Raw genomic sequence first — 11016 nt, 5'->3', positions numbered from 1 at the left:
TTTTTTATTGTTGGGATCAAAGAAGATGGCATGGAAGAGCTATCATCATTTGATTTGGTCTTTAAAGGTAGGAATTCAACAAAAAGGGAGATGAGAACTCTAGGCACAGAAAAGAGCACGAACAAACGCATGGAGTATGACATGGTAGAAGAGCGAGGGAGGAACAGAAGGGAGAGTGGCCCAATTTATCTGCCATAAAAAGTGGATGGAGGGGATTAATAAGAAATAAGAATGGAAAAGTAGATAAAATAAAGTGATACAAAATTGTGGAAGGCCTTAAATGTTAGGTTAAGGAATTTGAAGTTTACTCAGTAGTGATAGAAAATTACTGAAGGGTGACATGACCAGATCATTGCTTAATGATGATAAATCACTGGCAGGTAACCTGAAAAGAGAGGCAGGACATCCTGGTAAATAATTATTGTAATAAATTGTTCAAGTGAATTATAACAAGGATGTCTATTAGGGTGACAACTCTGTAAATAGAGAGGAGAGGATGTGCTAAAGAAGTGTTGCACTGGTGTAATGATTGAGTTTAAGGGAGAAGGAAAAGTCAGAAGACAACCTCAAAGGGATTAAGTGCCATTGACTGAAATGGTGAAGTCTTTTTTTTTTTAAACCCTTACCTTCTGCCTTGGTATTGGCTCCAAGGCAGAATAGTGGTAAGGGCTAGGTAATGGGGGTCAAGTGACTTGTCCAGGGTCCCACAGCTGGGAAGTGTCTGAGGCCAGATTTGAATCCAGGACCTCCTGTCTATTGGCCTGGTATTCCATCTGCTGAGCCACCCAGCTGCCCCCAAGAAATGGTGAAATCTTGAGGAAAAATATGCTTAATTTTGACCAATGTTGAGTTTGAGGATGTGGAAAGGCAATCATGCAGGCAGATAGATATGCCCTGTAGACAGCTGGAGTAGCTTGTCTAGGCTCAGAAATTAAGATACAGGTTAAGAGACTCTTTTGCTAAGAACAAGTAGTTAAAGATGAGTTATAAACTCAATAGTCAAGAATCAGAAGAGAAAAGCATTCAAGACAGAATCTTGTGGAACATGAACATTAAGAAAGTTTGATGGAGCAGCTAGGTGATTCAATAGATAGAATGGCAGACCAGAAGTCTGGAGGACTTGGGTTCAAATCTGACCTCAGATACTTCCTAGCTATGTGACCCTGGGAAAGTCACTTAACCCCAATTTCCTAACCCTTATGGTTCTTTTACCTTAGAACTGATTCTTGTATTGATTCCAAGTCAAAAGGTAAGGGTTTTAAAAAAAATCATGAAGATGTTGGAACTGTTAAATGCCCAGTTTTGTTCAGCAGCACATGGTAGAAGCAAAGGCAACAGATGGTGAGAGTGATGCAAGGCTGAAGCCTAGAAGGGTAAGAGAGATGATGGGGGGGGGGGAAGGGACCCATGAAAAGAGGATAGAGTATAATTAAGTGGATTCTTCAAGGGGTCCTTCTGCCCTGAAGACCTGAGAGAAGGAAAAGACAAAGAATGAAGATGAAAACCAAGAGCCTAGGAGGTGTCTGAGAATATCTAGTTGAATGGGAGATTGCTGATACATCCAAAAGCTGAAGTGGGGTCAAGTGGGATAATTTTTTTTAATGTCACTGGATTTAATAATTAAGATTTCATGAGCAGTTCTGGAGAGAACAGTTTTAAGTCAAGGGTGTTAGTGTAAGCCAGATTGCAAGGGAGTAAGAGGAGAGACACAATAATGAAGAAATTGTGGCACCAGATGAAAGCAACCTACTCAGGTTTAATGGTAAAGAGTAAGAGAGATAAGGTGTCAGCTAGATGTGGTAGAAAAGGTAAAGATTATCAAAACAAGCCAAAGGTAGAGAGTAGCAATGAGGTTGGGGAACACAAGGGATTCTAGAGCAACAGTTCAGTGAAATATTAAACTGACAGAAAATGGGAATCCAGACTGGTTAGGTAGGAAAGTTAAGTCAGAATGAGGAGCATGAATTAGGAGGGTTTGAGAAAAGGAATAGCCATGAGGATGAAGATAATCTCTTCATGTGAAGGACAGAGTGAAAGTGGTAGAAGGATAGGACATGTAGGCAGAGGGAATTGAACATTATCAGTCTTGAAGAGGAGTACAATGAGATAGTGAAGTCTAATTTCCCCAAGACTGTAGAAGGTACCAACATCCTCCCAGGGACCCAGGTACCCAATCTGAGAGTCACTGTGTCCTCTTCTTTATCTCTCATCCCACATATTTCTAACCAATATTTATTCTACCTTTACTGCCTTCACTTACATCCCCTTCTCTGGATTCACATGGTAACTCTACTAGCTTGTGCCTTCATCATCTCTCTTCTAGACTATTGTAAGAGTCTCCTAATTGGTCTCCCTGCCTCAAATACCTCCCTTCTCCAATCCAACCTCCACATTGTTTCCAAGGAGATATCCACTAAGCACAGGTTTGACTATGTCATTTATCATCTCAATGAGGAAGCTAGCCCTATCACTTCCAGGATCAAATGCAAACTGGTTAGTTTTGAAAGCCATTAACAACTTGGCTCCAATCAGTCTCATTATATATTACTCTCAGCTTCTTCTAAAGCTCTACTCAAACATTATCTCCTACATGAGACCTTTTCCAATCCCCAGACTGCTAATGCTGCCTCCAAATATTTTCCTCATATTTATTTTGCACATATTTTGTATTATATATTTTTCTACTTACATGTGTACATCTTGTAGGTCCAGTAGAAAAAAAGTTCCTTGAAGACAGAGGCTATTTCATTTTTGTGTATATCCAGACATAACACTTGGCACAAAGTCACTTAAATGCTTGCTTAGTGATTAAAGATTTGACTATGCAAGTATTTAGGTGGTGTGATCGTAAAGGAAATGATCTGAGTTGAGGAGGTTGAGTTGCTAGAAGAGTCAAAAAGATGAATTTTGAAGACTTCAGGTATGATATAGCATATAATGGGATAGAGGAAAAGAGCATGAACCAACATGTCCTTGGTTCTTAGTAATGTCATTAAGAAATTGGGAAAGGGCCTATAGATGTTAGCAACAAGAATGGCAGTAGAGGGAGAAAGAGTGACATAAATGGATTTAGTGAACCTCAAAAGAGGAAAAAAATTGAAGAATAATAAGAGAGAAATAATCTTGAGGTGACAGTGGGTATATACTAAACACTCCTCCTGGCTTCAAGAATGGTTTGCCTAATATGAAGGGTCTTGTAAGAATTTTCCAGGCCTTGGGAGAGGAAGGTTCCTATAAAATGAGAAGGTAGAAGGAATGCTGATTAAAATGCTCAAGGATATAAGGAGAATTTATGAACAAGAAATAGAATTGGGGTTTCAATGGGCTTACAGGAGTGGGATAAGAGGTGATATAAATCAGCTGATTGGAGAATAGGGGAGGTCATTCATGATGGGTAAGCACATGCTACTTGCTGCTAAAGTGGTGAGAGAGAATGATCCAGATAAGGGGCTGCATTCATCAAGGAGATTCCTTGCCTCAATGGAGAACTGACTGAATTTTTCTTAAAGTTCCAAATGGAATGTAGAATGTTAGCATTTTGATATTTAATTTCCTTAGATTTCTTTTTTTGATATCCTTGATTTTTTAATGGAAAAAATCAGATTTTCAGATTCTTCTCCCTTTGGAGTCATTATTTATGTACATGTCAGTTCTCTCCTACCTCAATTAGATTGGGAGTTTCCTGAGGGCCAGATCTCAGTCCTAATCTATATATTTTTGTGGGTCCAGCTGTAGTGGATGCTTGGTAAAATTGCTAATTGAATTGAATTTCCTAATGGGGCTGTCAACTCTCTCAAACTTTTTTTTAAGCCTTTATCTTCTATCTTAAAATCAATATAGTGTATTGGTTCCAAGGCAGAAGAGTAGTAAGAGCTAGATAATTGGGTTTAAATGACTTGTACAGGGTTACATAGCTAAAATGTATCTGGGGTCAGATTTGAATCCAAGACCTCCCTTCTGGATCTCTTCCACAGAGCCACCTTGCTATTCCTGGGATGGGATGGATGGGGCAGCTAGGAAGCACAGTGGATAGAACACCAGGCCTGGAATCAGGAGGACCTGAATTCAAATATGACCTAGATACTTCCTAACTGTGGACCCTGGGCAAGACACTTAACCCCAATTGCCTAGCCACTCTTGCTCTTCTGCCTTAGAATTGATACTTAAGAGTTGATTCTAAGACAGGAGGCAAGGGTTTTTTTTATTTTATTTTATTTTAATGAAGGCCAATGGGTTTGAGGGGAAAGATAATGAGTCCTTTAAAATTTGAGACTTTTGGGGGCAGCTGGGTAGCTCAGTGGATTGAGAGCCAGGCCTAGAGACGGGAGGTCCTAGGTTCAAATCTGGCCTCAGACACTTCCCAGCTGTGTGACCCTGGGCAAGTTACTTGACCCCCATTGCCTAACCCTTACCACTCTTCTGCCTTGGAGCCAATACACAGTAATGACTCCAAGATGGAAGGTAAGGGCTTTAAAAAATAATAATAAATAAATAAATAAAAAATTTGAGACTTTCTGTTGAAGTGTCCAATAGGTACTAGTCAACATAGACCCTGGAACTCAAGAGAAAAAGGAAACCAGGAACGAATATTGACATCTAAGAGTCACTCATATATACACGTATGTAGATTCTTTTATTGGTTTTTCTTTCTTTGTTCTATATCACTTTATAGAAGTCTCATATTTTTCTGATTACCTCAAATAGTCTTAAGTGTGTGTATGTATGCATGTATATATGCACATATATACAGATATAATATACATAAATGTATGTGTATGTTTATATATACATATGTATACACATATAATTAGTATAAGGGCAGCCAGGTGCCCTTATGCTAATAGGAATAGATTTCCAGGCCTAGAGTTAGAAAGACTCATCTTCCTGAGTTCAAACCCAGCCTCCAACACTTCCTAGTGCTTGTCTGCTCCTGGGCACTCACTTAACCTTGTTAGGCTCAGTTTCCTCATCTATAAAATGAGCTGGAGAAGGACATGGCAAACCACTCCAATATCTTTGCCAAGAAAACCCCAAATAGGGTCACAAAGAGTTAGATATGAAAAGACTAAATAACAATAATACATACATAGATCTGTAGGCCTGCGTATGTATGTATGTATTTGTATATACACATATATTTAACTTTTGTTTATATCTTTAAATATCACATGCATTTCCAATACTTCCCCATCTAAATCAGAGAGCCATCATTTATGACAAAGAATTTTAAAAAAGAGCTTAAAACTAACTGATACCTCAAATAAGTTCAATAGCACAAACATAGAAGATTTCAGAAAAAGCTGGAAAGATCTGCATGAACTGATGCAGAGTGAAATAAGCAGAACCAGGAGAACATTGTACATAGTAACAGCAATATTGTACAATGATCAGCTGGGAAAACTGGGCTACTCTCAGCAATGCACTAATATGGGACAATCCTGAAAGACTTGACACTATTCACCTCCAGAAAAAGAACTGTTGGAGTTGGATGGATGAAGATCAAAGCAGATTATCTTTCACATCTGTGTATTTATGGTTTTATTCTGAGGTTTTGGTTATGTATGAGTTTGCTCTTACAACAATGACCAATATGGAAGTGTGTTTTGCATGACAATAAAAATAAAATAAAATAATATAAATAAAATAAAGCCGGGGGCAGTTGGGTGGCTCAGTGGATTGAGAGCCAGGCCTAGAGATGGGAGGTCCTAGGCTCAAATCTGGCCTCAAACACTTCACAGCTGTGTGACCCTGGGCAAGTCACTTAACCCCCATTGCCTAGCCCTTACCACTCTTCTGCCTTGGAGCCAATACACGGGATTGATTCTAAAATGGAAGGAAGGGTTTAAAAAAATAATTAAAAAAAATAAAGCCTTTTAAAATCAGGGGGGAAAAATAGCACAAGCAATTTGCCACATCCTTAATCCTCCCCCCGCCCCAATAGGAGGAGATAAAAGACATTCTCCTATCTCTCCTTTTAAATTAAAAAAGTATACATATTAATGATAATTTATTTTTTTCTTCTTCTCAGCCCTCCCCACCCCATTTAAAAGAAAAGAAGAAAAACAAAATCCTTACACCAAGTATGCATAATTAAGCAAAAGAGATTCTCCCAATGGCCCTGTCCAAAACTGTATGTCTTATTCTGCCTTTCCAATCTCTCTTCTGTAACAGGTCCTGCTTGGTCCTCTGGAGTCTTGGTTGCTCATTGCATTGATCAGAGCTCTGAAGCTGTCTTTCTCCACCAAGCCGTGGCTACGGAAGAAGCTCTTGTCCTGATTCTGCTTACTTGACTGGGCCTCGAGCTCTCTCTTCTTCAGGGCCTGCTCGGTCACCATCCTGGCCCTCTATTTCCTTCCTTTTACACAGCCCGTGTCATTCCGTATATAGTAGATTCCTGGCTTTGGGTCATTAACGAAATATTTCTAAGGGGACGTTTTTGCTTCTGTTTCCTCACATCTACATGACGTTCAGTGAAAAACCCTGCCCTGGCTGCCCCTCTGGATGCCTCCTTAGCATTTCCTCTCTGGGACTTCTCTGCTAGGCTTTTCCTGCCACATCCCACGCCTTTCCTCCAGCTCTGTGGCCAGTAGGGGAGAAGAGGTGGCCGTGCCACATGAATGCGGGGCCACTAGGAGGCAGTAGAGGCTGGGTCATCTTTCCCTGCCTCCTCTTGGCTGTTTGGAGAAGCTCCCTTCCCCTTGTAGGCACATTTGCTTTGGGTCCAAAGGGAGTGGGGAAACTGAGCCTGCAGGGGCCGTCCAGCTTGACGAGGAGTCTTCTGCATCAGTCGAAAATTCTTTGCTTGAAAATTTCCAGTGGGGGTTAGGGGGAAGGGGAATGGCTCCTAGTTCTTCCCCTAGAGTCAAGAACAAACTTGGGGAAAACAACAACAACAACCCTTACTTTCTCTTTTAGTATTGGTTCCAAAGAAGAAGAGCAGTAAGGGCTAAGAATTTGGGATTAAGTGACTTGCACAGGTTGACACAGCTAGGAAGTATCTAAGGTCCCATTTGAACCCAGGACCTCCCATCTCTAGGTCTGGCTCTTTCTATCCACTGTGCCACCCAACTGCCCCAGTCCATGGGCCATTTTCTGTGAAATGCAAAGAAACTGGTATTTCTTTCTAATGAATAAATAGGTGCATATGGTATACTCATTTTATTATAGCTATAGTAATCAAGGTCTTTCCCTCCATGTTGGTATCTTTGTGTTTGGGGAATTCATTTCTGCTCACCTCCCCAGTGGTGTCTGGGTTAGCATTCATGCTAGTGTCTCCAGGGAAAAAAGCCTTAAGCATCTCCATCAGAGACTTTTTGGTCATCCCTTAAAAGAACCACTCAAGGTTACCCTGTTGGTGGTGGCCCAGCAATTTAGAGACAGAATCCCTTGATATGATGCCTGCCTTTTTTAATTGGCTACTATCCAAAAAAAAAAAATGTCTTTTTAAAAAAGATATTTGAAAACAAACTTTATTATGATCTTAAAAAACAAAGGAATGTGAATGGCAATATAATGAAGGTGTCTCCTATTTGTAGCCATGAAGGCATGGTTATGTGGCTCAAAAGAAGGCAGAATAGACTCTTCTGGGCTGTTTTCCCCCAACTTTTCTCCAAGAGAGATTTTAATTTCTGCAAAAAGGGGAAGCAGGAGATTGGGGCTAGAGGTCTGACCACTCTACTCTCCTCAAAGACAGGGAGTACTGGATTAGATTTTGCCTATCTGCGCTCTTCAATATTATTAGTCTTGGGTATATATTTTTCAATTTCAAGCTAAACTTCTAATCACGATCCATTAATGAGGGAAAAGAACCGAAGCTTTAAGTCAAAGGCTTAATTCCTTTCCCACAAATACCATTTCCATAGTGAACACACACATAGCAACCAGAAAAGAAATCCATTTATCCAAGTAAAGCAGAAATCACAAAAAGTATGCACAGAAGAACCTGTACCAGACAATGCAGAGTGAAGATCTCTCAGTGGAAGTGAAATAACTCAGGTCAAATAAGAGAGAATACTAGATCCCATCAAAAGGGAAATTCCCTGAAGTCTCTAGCGTAGCTAGCTAGGGATCTAGGGATCTGATGGAAATTTAGCTTTTCTCATGTTGGCTTCTTCCTAGAGTCTTATTCTGCCTTCAGCGACCTGAAGTGTAATGGACATCATCGATCTTCTCTCTCAAAGCTGGAGCCAGAAGCACCAGAAGGGACTGCAGAGCTGAAGACACTGAAGTTTCCTCTTCTGTTCTCACCATCTCCATTCCCTCCTCAACCCCACCATTCAGGCAATGAGGAATCTCCTACCATTAGACTACTATGACAACAAGGTTACAGCAGCAACAAGATTCACTGCTGAATATTTTTGATGGCACTGTAGCAGTCTAATGCTTTAAAACTGAGGAATGTATTTCAGTCTAAAATATGAATTATGTGTATTCTAAAATGCTACATTCAGGGGTCAGCTGGATGGCTCAGTGGATTGAGAGCCAGGCCTAGAACCCAGTTCCTATCAGAGGTCCTGGGTTCAAATATGACCTCAGACACTTCCTAGCTATGTGATCCTGGGCTGGTCACTTGACCCCCATTGTCTAGCCCTTTCCACTCTTCTGACTTGGAGCCAATATACGGGATTGATTCTAAGATGGAAGGTAAAGGTTAAAATTTTTTAAATTAAAAAATAAAATAAAATGCTACATTCACTCCAAAGCCCATTCATCATTGTCATCATATCAAAGATTAAATGCATGTTCTACTCAACAAAAGGATGAAATGGCAACTTTGCTGACCTCATTGACTTCCTATAAATCCCAACTAAAATCCTACCATCTGCAGGATTCTTCTGCAGCCCTTCTTAATCCCAGTGCCTTCTGTTAAGTGCCTCATATTTATCCTATCTGTAGCTTATTTTGTATATATTTGTTTGCATGTTGTCTCCTCCATCAGATTGTAAGCTCCTTGAGGGCAGGGACTGAGTTATTCTGGATCACTGCATTGCTGCTAGTAGAGAAGTCCATTACATTTGATTGTGCCAATGTTTCAGTCTCTGTGTACAATGTTCTGGTTCTGCTCCTTTCACTCTGCATCAGTTCCTGGAGGTCATTCCAGTTCACATGGAATTCCTCCGGTTCATTATTCCTTTGAGCACAATAGTTTTCCATCACCAATATATACCACAATTTGTTCAGCCATTCCCCAATCAAAGGGCATCCCCTCATTTTCCAACTTTTTGCCACCACAAAGAGCACAGGTATGAATATTCTTGTACAAATCTTTTTCCTTATCTCTTTGGGGTATAAACCCAGCAGTGGTATGGCTGGATCAAAGGGCAGACAGTCTTTTAGTGCCCTTTGGGCATAGTTCCAAATTGCCCTTCAGAATGGCTGGATCAATTCACAGGTCCACCAGCAATGCATTAATGTCCCAATTTTGCCACATCTACTCCAACATTTATTACTTTCCTTTGCTGTGATGTTAGCCAATCTGGTAGGTGTGAGGTGATACTTCAGAGTTTTTTTGATTTGCATTTCTTTGATTATAAGAGATTTAGAACACTTTTTCATGTGCTTATTAATAGTTTTGATTTATCTGAAAATTGCCTATTCATGTCCCTTGCCCATTTATCAATTGGGGAATGGCTTGCTTTTTTTTTGTACAGTTGATTTAACTCTTTATAAATTTGAATAATTAGACCTTTGTCAGAGGTTTTGTTATGAGGATTTTCCCCCCAATTTGTTGCTTCCCTTCTAATTTTGGTTGCATTGGTTTTGTTACAAAGGGATGTTGAAAAGATATAGCAAGAACAGATGCCACACAGCATATTCCCCCATCTGCAAGTGGAAACAACCTTTCCCCTGTATTTCCTCAGCCCCTAGACAATAGACATCCACTTCAGGTGGGGAGATAAATCCCATCTGGAAGTCAAGTAGCTCTTTTTGTCTCCAGAAGCCTTTCCCTATATATCACACCCTCCTTTCCAGGATTGAACTCTGGACCTTCAGCTTGTGGGCTACCTACTGTGCCAAAGCTGAAGTGGATGTCTATTATCTGGTGAAGTGGGACCTTCCCTCAGGGGGAAACCTCTCCTGTGACAAGGCCAAAACCTGGGGTTTCTACCCTTAAACTAAGTAAATTGGGGATTTCTATATTTCCATGTTGACAGTACTGAAAAGAACATATAGAGCCCTTTCTGTGGGCATGCCTGCAGTTGTCCACCAGAGTTCATTACTAGAAAACCAGAGGGACTCAGGGTGGAGCTATTCCCCTCCCCCCTCTCCATGTGCCTGAAGACATTCCTCACTTCCCCCACCCATCTGCCCAGCAGCCAATGGGAGTACTTCTTCCCCTGTCTGGGGAAAGGAGGTGCATGTTATTATACTCACTGGGTGAGGCAGGGGTGGGGCACAGCACACAGTCTCAAAAAGGTTCACCATTACTGTGGGCTCAAACTTAAAGCAGTTTCTTCTACACAGCATTCACTTCACTAAGTTCATTTTCCAAGTTTCCCCTCAGTTAGTTACCTTTCATCTACTACTATGCTGGGTCAAACAGGCAGCCGGGGACTTTACTCCTCAATGGCTTGGCTTTCCGGCAGGGATCCCAGTCCCTGACATTCCCCGCCCAGAGGCCTATTACCATTTTTTTCCTTTGACTGAAGTAAGGGAGGAAAGAAGAAATACTTTGACTCCTTAATAACTTTTATATGCAAAGTCCAAGTCTAGCCTCAGTAGTGAATCAAAAGTTGGTTTCTTCACCACAAGGTAAGCAGACTGGAAAAGTCATAGCTTTATGTACTCCCTGGTCCATCAATTTAGCATGTTAGATACAAGCTCATAAGGGTTTGACCATTTCTCCAGTACATGTATTTCTCTTCTAGTTTCTCCCCCTTAAATTACCTTGTATTTATTTTGAATATACTTTGTGTAAACCTATATGTGTCCATATTGTCTCTCCCTATATATTATAAGTTTCTTAATTGTAGGGGTTGCTTCATATATTGTCTATATTCCCAGTGCTAAGCCCAA

This window comes from Monodelphis domestica, chromosome 2 (assembly GCF_027887165.1).
Source record: "Monodelphis domestica isolate mMonDom1 chromosome 2, mMonDom1.pri, whole genome shotgun sequence".
Taxonomy (NCBI): Eukaryota; Metazoa; Chordata; class Mammalia; order Didelphimorphia; family Didelphidae; genus Monodelphis; species Monodelphis domestica.
This window is presented reverse-complemented; position numbering follows the sequence as displayed.